At 33.9% G+C, this 14033-nt stretch overlaps 1 long non-coding RNA gene across 1 annotated transcript; it reads left to right on the top strand.

The window, feature by feature from the left end:
* Positions 1-10388: 10388 nt before the first annotated feature.
* LOC116022147 lies at positions 10389-13348 on the top strand. The gene is made up of 3 exons (XR_004099142.1): positions 10389-10785; positions 11937-11970; positions 12060-13348. It is a non-coding gene; the product is annotated as an uncharacterized LOC116022147 (long non-coding RNA).
* Positions 13349-14033: the final 685 nt, after the last annotated feature.

Genomic DNA, 14033 nt, shown 5'->3' on the forward strand with positions numbered 1-14033 from the left:
TGCTACACAAGCACTTCACCGAGTGTCTTGCACAAAACTACACTCAAACCCAAGCTTCTCGCACAAACCTAAGCTCCCGAGCGTCTCGCACCCAGCTACGCTCCAACAACCAAGTGTCTCACACACAGCTACACTTAGTCCTCTGAGTGTCTCGCACAAAGCTACACTCCCGAGTGTCTCACACAAAGCTACACTCAATTCTTCTACACTCAGTAGAAATGAGTTTTACAAAGAAAATATTTTTCTTCGCTCTCAAACTTGTATTTTCACGTTTGTAGCTCAAGAACTTGCACTTCTTGTGTTTCGCAGTACTTTGTATTTTTCCTTACTAGTTCATACAAGTTCATATCTTCATTTTCAAGTCTGCTTCCTTTTATAACTTGAAAAAGTTATTTGCCCATTGTAAATATTCAAATTTGAACGTTCACTTGATCTGCTAGTTCTTCCTAGCTTGATTTGCAACAATAAATGTCGTTGGTAGGCTTTGTTAGATGAATTTGAATTTTGCTTGCTTATCCCCTTAAAAAGTTTTCTAGCAATCTGACAAGTATGTGTCTTGTAACTTGTAGCCTCCAATTTTGACTTCTTGCATCTTCTGGTAGTGTGAATAACTTGTTCATTTTTTATTTTGACAAATCAAATATTTCTTTTCAATAATTCACTCTGTGATTCTTGCTTGAGCTATAAATAATTTCCATCGAAAAAAATCTTTGACTTTTTCGTAAATAAAATTAGCTCCAAGAAGAAAATATTTGATTTTCTTCATTCGAATTTCTTCTCGTCGGGAGATGATCATCTTTCCAGATTTGGAAGTTGTCCTCATCCTGATTTGGAATTGAGGTCATCCTCATCTTGATTTTCTTTCTAATTTTGAAAAGTCATCCTCATCTCCTTCAGGTCATCGAAGTCATCCTCTTCTCGATTTGGAAGTCATCCTCTTCAATTTTGTGATGTCAACCTCATCCTCTTCAATGTCATCATCTCCATTTCAATGTCATCCTGATTAAATTGATTCGAGACTCATCTTGATTTCAATTGATTGAAGTCATCCTGATTGGGATCATTCTGATTTGAGTTGTCAATCTTTTCCTTAAAATTGATTTATGAGAGAACTCCTTTCACTTTGACTTCTTCAATTTTGACTTTGTGTTAGTCATTCTCTTCCTCTCCCCTTGGCTTCGAAGATTATTCCGGTGCTCGATCATTTTTTCACTTCTTCTATTTTTATTTAGTGGAAGCAAACGATTTACAAGTATAAAATAATTTTATGCTCTATTGCAAATTTCAACTCATCCTTGCTAATTTTGACTAGACTTTGACCAGGCCCGTTCCTATCATTTTATAGGCCCGGGGCATAGCATACAAAATGGGCCACACATAAAATTATATATATATATGTGTGTGTGTGTGTGTGTGTGTGTGTGTGTGTGTGTGTGTGTGTGTGCGCGTGTGTGTGTGCGCGCGCGCGCGCGTGCGTGCTTGCATTCAAATTAGAATGGTGCGCCAAGGAGAGAAATGAGAACGCTTCGCAGCGCGCCACTACGTGTCTAGATGTAGTTGCACCTAATGTTATAACTAGGTGCACTTAGGTGCATGAAACTTTAATTACGGGAATAATAAATCAAAACACTTTAAAACATGATAAATGATATTCATAACAAAATATAAAACATGATTAATGGGATAAAATAGTTCAAATAGAAAACACATTATAAATCATGCATAAGATATCATATTTATAAATATTTTTCATTTAGTTAGATCAATTTCAAATTTTTTTAGATTAATATGAATACAATGACGCATGATAGAACTTCTAAACTACATTGACTAAATAATTTATAAAAAAAATAAATATCTTTTAAAATTCTTTCATAACTAAATCACAAAATATATTACATATACATAAATCATTATAAAGTCCACAAAATAATACATGCTCTAAATATTAGTAAATTATTCGAATAAAAATATATTCAAAATTTGCTATGAATCACAAATCAATCTATACTATAAATCTCATTATAATTATAGAAATGTAAAAAAAAAAAAAAAAAATCACATAGTTACAACTCAAAAAATATAATTAGAAATAGAAATAAATTCCATATGTTATAATTTGAATACTATATAATATTTCTAAATTCATCTTCTAAAGTGTAGGGAGGGAAAATTAAATTTCATAAGTTATAATTTTAATATACTATATAATATCCCTTTTTGGGAGAGAAAATTTAAACTAAATATATATGCAGCCAGGGGAGTTCGAAATATTTAAAGTATAATAAATTAATATTAATGATGAATATATATGCTCTCATGAAAATTCGACCCCATGACCTGAAGATTGATAATTGTTAGTCCCACCAACTAAGCAAAATAAAATTTATGTTACTTAATTGTACATTCAATACTTATACCTAAACTTTATAGTATATATATAAAAAGTGGTAGACTAGGGTGGGCCCCTTTCAAGTGTGGGCCCTAGGCAAGGGCCCAGCCCGCCCTTGCCCAGGGACGGGCCTGGCTTTGACTTAAAGTAAAAATGTTGCTAGACTCAAAATAAAATTTGGGGACTAGAATTACATATTTGGTTCATCAAAACAATTACACTATATTCCTAACAGTAGCATATAATATATAAACATAAATGTGCAATATAAATATAACTATCAGTTATCAGTTAATTTAATTAAATACTAAGTGGAATAGGAATCCTAATCATATGAGAAACGATTCCTAGGTGAGAATGTGTGGACAAATTCAAACCATTGATGATGGATCTACAAGATCTGATAGATTGGAAATCAACCCGGTTGCACCCCCACATTGGATGGGGTGGGTTCAAGCCTCAGTGAAGGCGATATCGGCTCTTTGTGTTTCATTTGGTTGAGAAAGTAGCTATGAACAAATACTATATTGTAACAGAGTCAATAGTACTGAAAAAAAATTAAAAAGAAAAAAAAAACATAATTAATGAATAAGAAAATGGGAAATCACCATTTTGGTCCCGCAATTGTTTCTCAACTGTTAATATATATCCTAGTTTTTAATTTCAATCAATTTGATCATCGAATTGTTTAAAATTAAATTTCATCAATAAAGTTCATTAAAGGACCAAATTGATGAAATTTTAAAATTTGGAGATAACCATTTTGGTCGTGGAACGGGTTTAATTGACGAAATTTTAAACAATTCAATGATCGAATTATGTACTTTCAGTTAGTATATTATGTTCCTACTACGACAATTAACATATTATGTATATGCAGTTAACATATTATGTAGGTATAATTAATAAATTATGTGCATGTAGTTAACATATTATGTATATACAGTTAATATATTATGTGGGTGTAATTAATAAATTATGTGTATGCAGTTAACATATTATGTGCTTTCAATTTATTTATAAGTACATAATTTATAAAATAAAGAAACATAATATGTTAACTGCTCATATATAATTTGAATTCATTCTAGATTAAGATCCACAATGTATGCTAAGCACCTTGTACTAAGATGATATGTATGTAGTGAATCTCTCATGTGGGAGGTCATGAGATTGAGTCTTGACTTTAGCCGTTTGTTGTTCACAGCGCGTATTTGTGACAATTGTCTAATTTTTATTGTCATGTTTATACCAATGGACCACTTAACTGAATTAAATTAATTGACTAGATTATGGTGATTGCACATCAATATGCAACACGTTCATTCCCATGTACGCAGCTCTTAACATTGTGGACGATGATGATGTGGAAGTTCAACTGGAGGCAGCAGATAGCAGTGTAAACAATGGTGAAGAAGTATTTACTCTTGTTGGTACGCTCCTCACGGAGAGAGTAGCCAAGTTCAACTACATGAAAGGGACCTTTACAACTAGGCAAAAATTAGTGTGAGGCCGTCTCATCGTAAGACGAATCGGGTCAGATCGGGTCAAGATGAAAATGTGATACTTATACGCACAAATGTCATACTTATATGCTCAAATGTAATACTAATCAGGAATAATTTTTTTTTTTTACTTATAATGGTAAATGTAATACTTTTAAGGGAAAATGTAATACTTTTATATTTCTATTTAAAAGTATTACGTAGTACATTTTTCTTCAAAAGTATTATATTTTTCCTTATAAGTAAGGGGAACATTACTTATTATGAAAAAATGTAATACTTTTTGATGGAAAATATAATATTTTTACATCAAAATATACAAAATTATTACTATATATTTTTCTTCAAAATATTACATTTTCCTTTATAAATGACAAAATTTTTATTCCTGATTAGTATTACATTTGAACATTTAAGTATGACATTTGCGCACATTTGCATGTTGATTCAAATCGGCCCGACCTATCTCACAATTAAGGATCCATGAGACGGTCTCACACATATGTGACCCTTACAACTATATGGCGTTTAGGCAGGGGTATGTTGGCTAAGGAGGTTTCTACGAACTTGTATGTGTTCTACTTTTTCCACGAAAAATATATGTGCAAAGAATCTTAGATGATGGACCCTGGTCATATGACCAGAATCTCCTCATCCTCCATAAGCTGGAAAGGTATGAAACTCCCTTTGATGTCAATCTGAACAAAGCTGAGTTTTGGGTTCATATACACCAGATACCTCAGTACCTCACAACCATTAGAAATGTTGAGATGTTGGGAGCTCACTTGGGGAGGTTTATCAAAGAAGACATCTCAAGCTTTGATGGTACGTACGTGGAAAGCGTTCATACATGTAAGAGTGAGCATCGATGTCACCAAACCTCTTCGCAGTAAGATAAAGATCAAATCTTCGACCAGGGATTCATTGTGACTGAAATGTAAGTATGAATGACTCCTTACTTTTTGCTTCATATGTGGTAAGATCGGTCATTCGGAGAAATATTGCCCAGACCAGTTTAACAAAGATGATGATGAGTCCAAATTAAAAGGGGTATGGTATGGAGTTGAGATCAGGAGGCCGACGTACGCAAACTCAAGCAAGTAGGTGGTTGTTTTCTCAATTCCCATGCTATAGTCCTTCGGCAAAAGACAGGATGGAGCTCCAACAGCATACAACATAGCAAAGTTGGTGCGGGAGTCCCAAGGTACGAGGATACAACCGAACAAAAAAACGGGAGGAATTGTTTTGCCCAGCGATTACTAGCTAGTCTAAGGATGTTTTTTTTGCAGAGCAGGAAGGATATTAATGGGCAAACTGATTGCATTTTGCAGAGCAGGAAGGATATTAATGGGCAAACTGATTGCATTTATGAGCATGCTGTAAATGTTCAACCTCATTTGCAGAGCAGGAAGGATCATGCTGTAAATGTTCAACCTCATTTGCAGAGCAGGAAGGATATTAATGGGCAAACTGATTGCATTTATGAGCATGCTGTAAATGTTCAACCTCATTCAAATCAGTCATTATAGGGTGGACCATGCTCCACAATACACAAAATGCCGTCGTTTCATTAAGTAAAAGAAACAGATGTCGTAAGTCTTTAAAAAGTTCCGTAAAAGATACTACAGTTCATCTCTAAAGATACTGTCTCACATTTGTTTTTATATTATTAAATGAAACTGTAGTTATATCGAAATGAAACTGTAGTTATGTTGAAAGGAAACTGCAGTGTATATAAAATGAAACTGAATAACAGTTTCACATATTTGAGTGTATATTGTCCAATGAAACTTTAGTTATATCGAAATGATATTGTAGTTGTGTTGAAACGAAACTACACTATATTATAAAAGAAACTGTAGTTGTGTTGAAAGGAACTGAATAACAGTTTCACATATTTGAGTGTATAATGTCGAATGAAACTGTAGTTATATCGAAAAGAAACTGTAGTTGTGTTGAAAGGGAACTGCAGTGTTTATAAAATGAAAGTCAACTGCGCGGAACGGGACCATTTCAGCCGTTTGTTTTCATTAATCAAAACGACGTCATTTTGATGCATAGACCACAATCCATTGTGGACCGCAGTCCATAGTAAAATTTATGCATTCAAATGGCTTGGGCCTAAGGCTGGCTGCTGACAAGAACATAATGACTCATTTAATGCGCATGGAGTTCTGTTTCAAGACCAATGTGTGGTTGCGGATCAGAATAAAAGGGCCTCTTCCTTGGTTGGGCAGGATGAGGAGACTTAGATACAATCATGGTCTACACAGCTGTATAGACTATACTATCAAATAATGAACATTTAGTATAAAAATAATGTACTTTTAATATATTAAAAATGTATATTAAAGTACTAAGGGGATGTAATTTATCTATATAAAATTTATCTACTAATAGTTTATTCGTATATTTAGATTAATGTACAAAAATTTCTTCAGGGAGATTCTCGATTTGTTGGCTGAGACATAACTTGATTTTTCCCAAGTCTTTCATTTTAAACTCCTCTTTTAAACATAAACATGCCCTTACAACATCTTTGCGTGTTCCAATAATGTTTATATCATAAACATAACTAGATATGATACAAAAACCATAAGATATGTCTCAATAAAGATACAATGGGTGATATCTTTATTCTCATATCCTTGTTTTAAGAGATCGAAATTCACTCAATCGACAAAACCACATTATTCCCAATTGTTTTAAGCCATATAATGACTTTTGTAGTTTAACACTATACATATTTCGATCTGTCTTATCTTTCCTCAATGAATTTTGAATACCTTCTGGTACTTTCATATATATGTCAGTGTCTAGTGACCCATATAAGTAAGCGGTCACTACATCCATTAATTGCATATCTAGGTTCATTTTTACTACCAGCGATATTAAACAGTGGAACAAGGTGTCATCGAGAATATGGGAATAAGTTTGTTCAAAATCTATTCCGAGACTCTATAAAAACCCTTGAGCTACTAATTAACCTCGTTTTATATCTAATCACCTCATTAATTTCATTTCTCTTCCGCACAAACACCCATTTGGATCCTACTAGAATCACACCTTTCGGGGTAAGTACATGGGATCAATGACTTCCCTTTTATTAAGCGAGTTGAGTTCAACCTCAATTGTCTCTTTCCATTTTAACCAATCAGAGCGCTTCTAGCACTCTGCTATAGATTTTGGTTCTGGATCAAGATTATCAAAAAAATGTTAAGGGCAATTGTGTAGGCAAAATGGTCGTCAATGACTGTTAAGTTTCTATTACAAATTTCTCATGTTTCTACAAAATTTATGGCAGTTTCTATATTTACATCAACCAAATCTTTATCATTTGCCAATATATCTTGATAAAGATGTTCCGCATTCCCAATATTAGTTTTAGTTAAAGCACATGCATTTTTGTTGGGTTCTATGTCTTTGGGGTGGTCATCTTCATGATATGAAACAATTGATGATTTCTGGAGTGACCGTGATTGTTTACTAATTTTGATTTTCCAATGAGTTAAATCTTTTGCATTGATTGGTCTCTCACGCTTCTGGCAATGGGGGTTATTAGTGTCAATACTTGGTCTTTTGGGGACAATTACTCTTGACTGATCATTTTCTGCAGGAATATATGACATAGTCACTCCTTTAAAATTAGTAAACACATATGGCAGATTAATTGCTATTTTTTGTAAATTTATTATTTTCTAAACTTCTAATTTAGTCTGACTAGTACATGGGTCAAGGTACTAAAGATCATTTTCATCCCATGAAATTTCCTGCATTCCGTTAAAGCTGGGTTTTTACGCTTATTTCCCTTAATGTCGGGAAATGATCTTCATAAAAAATACAATCAGCATACCTAGCAGTAAATTGGTTTGATGTCATGGGCTCGAGGTATTTAATGATGGACGGGGATACAAATCCAACATATATACCTAACTTATGTTGAGGGCCTATCGAATTAGGTCATGGAGGTGGTATAGGTACATATACCATGCAGCCAAAGACACGTAAATGAGATATGTCTAGCTCATTTCCACGTACTAGTTGTAAGTGGGCCGGAGTTGTATTAAGTTAGCAGCATGTAATACTACAGGTCCCCAACCAGTAACCAACAAACTAGACCTTTGTAATAATGGTCTAGTGATTAATTTAACTCTTTTAATTAGTGATTTAGCTAAACCATTTTAGGTATGGACATAAGGTACAAGATGTTTCACCTTAATGCCTAATGGCATATAATAATCGTCCAAATCCGACGAGGTATTCACCAGCGTTATCTATTATGTTCTTACATGTTTAATAGAATAGCTAGGGAAATGGGCATTTAACTCAATAATTTTGCTCATAAATTTGGCAAATACCAGGTTTCTAGTGGACAACAGACTCACGAAACCTTTTCCAACTTCAGTGTTACTTGGCCTATTTCTATATGGATTGAGAATGCTTCCATTGCCTCCCCCGCCCCATCTCGGACAAGCCTTGTACAACGCCTTATGCCCGTCCCTTATTTGTCCAAGCTTATAGACTACTTTTTCAGTCTAATTATCACTCTAGGGGTTGCTACATGAAATTTGATAATTTTTTTGTGGACCATGAATAAAATGTACATTTGTAATATACTAAAAGTACATTGAATGTATATTCTTTGATAGTATACAAAATAATGTACCTTCATACCTTCAACAGTCAAATAATGTATCTTCAATATACCTTTAGTATATTAAAATGTATATTTTATTTATAATTCACATAGCTGTGTGAACTATATATATATATATATATATATATATATATATATATATAATTAAAATTCACTAATTTAAGTTATATATTCATTCTAAATTAGTTTTACAAGTTCACATATTTCTTTTCAACTATTTAACTTAAGAATTATTATAAGAAAATAAAGAAATCAATAATTAATAATGTAATACCATTATAATAAAAATAAGTTTAGAAATTGTAGCTACATACTACTAAGTAGTAAGAGTAATTTTTTCAATTTAAACCAAATAAAATTTTAAAACTTCAAAATATTTTAAGGTAGTAATGACTAATAAAAACTTAGCATGCAAGTTAGACAGTTAACTAGCTAAACAGTAAATACGTAAAAATTTAATAGGAATAAAATCAATATCATAGTTTCTAATAAGATAATCTCATGAGCCATTACTCTATTAGAGCATCCACAAGTAGGAATGACCACGGTTCAATTCGAACAGAACCGTGCACTGTTGGAACCGGACCAGAACCGTACAGACGGTTCCAGTTTCGATTCCAAACCGAAAAAAGTTTAAAAAAATTAATTTTTTATTATTATTTGGTTAAAGTTTAATTATTATTTGATTAAAGTTTAAACTTTAAATAACACTTTAAAATTCAACTATAACAATTTTTTTAATATAGTTTAACTTTGAATATAACTTTTTTAAAAACATTTTAGAATGAAAATTTTTCAACAAAAAATATTAATTTTTGAATTCGGATAATTTTAAAAATAAAAAAATTACAAACAAAAATAAAAAAATCCGGAACCGTGATAGAAGGTTCGGTTCCAGTTTGACCGATTTCAAAACTGGGAACCGCCAGTTCAGAACCGGAACTGGAACCGAACCATGGCCATGACTATCCACAAGTGTGGTTTTTTTAAGGTTTTTTTAGAACATAAATTCAAATGATAGTTTTTTTTATTGACTTGGGGATGAGTTTTTAGATGGTTTTTGTTTCCTACAAATATAGTATTTTTGTGGGTCCCATTATTTGAGAGAAAAGAGGAAAGCATCTGACTTCCTGCGCGTGGAGCGCAGGCAGCGCGCCAAGTAGGCGCATTTTTGTTTCGCTGATTTTTTTTTTTTTTTTTTTTTTTTTNTTTTTTTTTTTTTTTTTTTTTTTTTTTTTTTTTTACTTCTTCTCCTTTTTTTTTCTTGCCTTCTTTCTCTTTCCTAGGTGTAACTTTAAAAACCGTGAAAGTAATGGAACTAATATGGATGCTCTTAGAGTATATATGTATATATGTATATTATATATTTTTAAAAATGTATAGGCCAACGGGCCGGCCCAATTCATGGGTCAAAAATTAAAGTCCGGCCATGTTCGTAGTATAAAGCGAGCTAGCCCTAGTTTTCCATTATAGCAAATGAACCGGCCGAACTCGATCTAAATGGGTTGGGTCTGAGATAGACTTTGGGCTAACCCGTCCGTTTGACACCTCTACTATCTACAATTTTAATAAGAGCCAATAATGTTAACCCCTAACGTGAATTAAAAAAATGTTGGTGTAATTATCTGCTATAAAATATTATACTTTGTGTTTTCCTCATTGTACAACCTCCAATTAAATTCCTAATCTATCCTAATCCTTAATACTTTTACCATTATTCCCGTCAAATGCTTTTAAGTTAAAGTAGCGGTAGCAATTCTGTAATTCAGCTTAAATTGGAAGGAAATTTATTCTCCTTCAAAAAAATAGATTAGGGCAGCAAACTACAAAAACGGCATCTCATCTCTCTGTTGCCGACTATAGGTTTCTAGCTCCACGGACCACGGTCGGAATTGGAAGCCAATTTGTTCTCCTTCAAAAAATAGAAGCACAAGCCAAAAACGTCATATCATCTCTCTATTGCCGACTACAGCTTTCCAGTTCCACGGACCACGGTCGGAATTAGAAGGCAATTTGAAGGACTCTCGTCTCTCTGCTGCCGACTATAGGTTTCCAGCTCTACGGACCACGGTCGAAATTGGAAGGAAATTTGAAGGAGTCTCATCTCTCTGTTGCCGACTACAAGTTTCCAGCTCCACAAGCCAAACTACTCCATAAAAATAGGGAAGAATTTGGTCTCTACCGATTTGGTCTCTGCTGACTACTTAAAGCAGAAACACAAGCCGAACCAGGTTTTGTTTTTTCTTTCTTTTAGTTTCCTCATAAATATTGTATCAATGCATGTGCAATTTTAATTTATTTTTTAATTCACAAGTTCATATATTTACATCACAAGCAAGGTATCAAGATTTTGAGTTGCTTGTGATTGTATAAAAATCAAACTCGATTGCTTGTTATACTTTTGCTAAGTTTGATTATGGATGCTGTTTGGATTATGCTTTCTCTCATGGATATATTTCTTATATATTTGAAGTTAATTACATGCCACTGACAACATAAAGGTATAAGCGTTTGAGGCTTGAATATTTGTTGCTTTGTTGACCTTTTTTGCTGTTGCTGTTGGCTTAGGCTTTTGTTTAATTTCACTAATATCAGAGGTTATATACAGCTGCAGTGTTTTAACATCCATCTCTATTTTTACATATGCATGTGTAAGACTACAAGAGTGTTATGGGTTTGAGAGAAAATGAGTTAGTGATAAGAGCATGGACTCTGTCTTTGTTTATAATCTGGATTCAATGATGTTTAATGCATATTTGGTTTTGAGTGCATTCAGCTGATTTTTTTTTTATGCTTGTGATTATATAAAATATAAACTCAGGGAATCTCTATTTGATCATGCTATGAGTTTTTGTTGGAGTCTGGTATGGTATCAAGATTTTGAGTTGCTTGTGATTGTATAAAATATAAACTTAGGGAATCTCTATTTGATCTTGCTATGAGTTTTTGTTGGAGTCTGGTATGTATCAAGATTTTGAGCTGCTTGTGATTGTATAAAATATAAACTCAAGGAATCTCTATTTGATCATGCTATGAGTTTTTGTTGGAGTATGATATTCTAAATTTAGTATTTAGATCTCCTGCCACCGCTAAATACTAAATTTGTGTGACCTACATGTGTCTGTATGCACTTTAAATCTCCATTCATTTGTTTATTTGAGTGTCTCCATTCCCTTATAGGTCATAAATCAGTAGCCATATGATCAGAAATATTGTACATTACTTTACTTTATTAAAACTTCATAGCAAATGGAAAAACCAATTGTCATGTCAAAAACATCTGTCGTCAACTTTATCTCTGTTTGACACTATGAATTGGTGACTTGGTGTTATGATATTTATGAACCTTAAATTTCTGACTTTTTTTTTTACTACATCCAAGGACCTGGGAAACTCAGTTTCGATCTGGTATTAAGGTTTGTGTTCATAAAACTAATTACACAAATACTAACTTTAATACGGAGTAATATATATTTTTTCTAAAAAAATATATATTTTGTGTCAGACCATAGCTTTGATTGCTGTTAGAGAAGGTGTTATTCAGTTGGGAGCTATTGATAAGGTCATCCTTCTCTTTCACTCTTCATCATACCCTTGCAATGTTGACACATAAGGATTCCACATCAAAGGTTCCAGCATGTCAAGAAGCTTAGCTGTCATCTCTTGTAATTGTAACTTCCTTTAACATAATCTGTTAGGATATTTTCTCCCATTCTGTCTTTGTTTTCTCCAGCTTCCTCAAGGTATAAAGAAATGCAGCTTGTTAGAATTCATTTTGTCAAACTTCTTCTTCACCTCTCAAAGCTCTGCATTGTCTTCCCCATGTTTCCCAACATGGTATCAGAGCCATGAAGCTGTGGCTTGGTGTACACTTGCAGCGAATATGGTTCGGACATCAGTAGCACCTAATCCAATGTTACAAGCTGAAGGAGGTTGTTGATAAATTAAAGAATGTTTTTATTGAGAAAATAGCAATTGAAAAACTCCCTAGTTGTGTTAAGTTTCATGACATACAATTCTCTACTTGTAGGTTAGAAGGTAGTTCAGCTTAAGGAGTCATAAATCAAAATCAATGTTTAGAAGTAGTTAGTGTTTGTACTAGAACAGCAGTTAGTTCAGATAGGTTGAAGACTCAAAGACTAGAGAACTGAAGAGTATGGAGATCGTTCTCTGCACTAGATACTACACTAGTACAGTCAAGATGTTCAGGAACGGTTATTTTGTTACAACTACTTCAAGGTTTCGGCATCTTTAAATACCAACTCAGTCTCACAAATTGGGTTGTTGAGATTACGAAGACAAAATTCATAGAGTATACTCTGATAGAGCTAAAATGATATCTTGACAAAGCCTACCTTTGATTCAAGATTAGAAATCTCTTTACGAGAAGATGGGTAAGAATTCACTCTGGATGAGCAAGGAGCGCTGTTGTTGAGGGAGAGCCTCAACACAAAGAGATCGGGAGATCGGACATTTGACAACTCTTCAAGGTCAAACTCAAGGATAAAGATTTGACGAAGATCCTGTAGCTTGCCGTGTGAACTCAATTGTATTGGTGCATCTTTTACCGATTGATTCAATGGAGAGTTGGGCGACCAGAGTGAAGCCCCCGAGATGTAGGAACTGTGTTTCCGAACTGGGTTACCAATTTACAGGAGTTCTTTACTGCTTTTTTTGTATGCTTTATTTCTAGCAAATTAAATCCCTGCCCTACTAGCTGAACTAGTTCGTAAAACAGTTGGTGAGATTCTGTTGAACTTAGCAACTATTTTCAATAAACAGAATTTCTCCTAAGATCGCTAAGTAACTTGTCTGTTGAACTTAGCAACTATTTTCAATAAACAGAATCTCTCCTAAGATCGCTAAGTAACTTGGCTAGGCGCGAATTTCAGAGGTGAAAACCTAGGTGGTTTCACACATGCGAATCCAATCCCTGTTCTGGCATCTGCTTCAACTGCGGCGACTTTCGATCCAAATGATTGAACCAATCCTCTCCATCTGCCTGGGCGAGAGCCATGGAGATGGCGTTGAAATCGAAGAATAAACTGGTCTTTGTGGATGGAATAATGAGAATTCCAAGCAAGCTTGATTCCAAGTACTTTACTATGAACAATGCAATACAATGGTCCTTTATTTCTTGCAAATTAAATCCCTGCCCTACTAGCTGAACTAGTTCGTAAAACAGTTGGTGAGATTCTGTTGAACTTAGCAACTATTTTCAATAAACAAAATCTCTCCTAAGATCGCTAAGTAACTTGGCTAGGCGCGAATTTCAGAGGTGAAAACCTAGGTGGTTTCACACATGCGAATCCAATCCCTGTTCTGGCATCTGCTTCAACTGCGGTGACTTTCGATCCAAATGATTGAACCAATCCTCTCTATCTGCCTGGGCGAGAGCCATGGAGATGGCGTTGAAATCGAAGAATAAACTGGTCTTTGTGGATGGAATAATGAGAATTCCAAGCAAGCTTGATTCCAA

This window comes from Ipomoea triloba, chromosome 6 (assembly GCF_003576645.1).
Source record: "Ipomoea triloba cultivar NCNSP0323 chromosome 6, ASM357664v1".
In the NCBI taxonomy this organism is placed as follows: domain Eukaryota; kingdom Viridiplantae; phylum Streptophyta; class Magnoliopsida; order Solanales; family Convolvulaceae; genus Ipomoea; species Ipomoea triloba.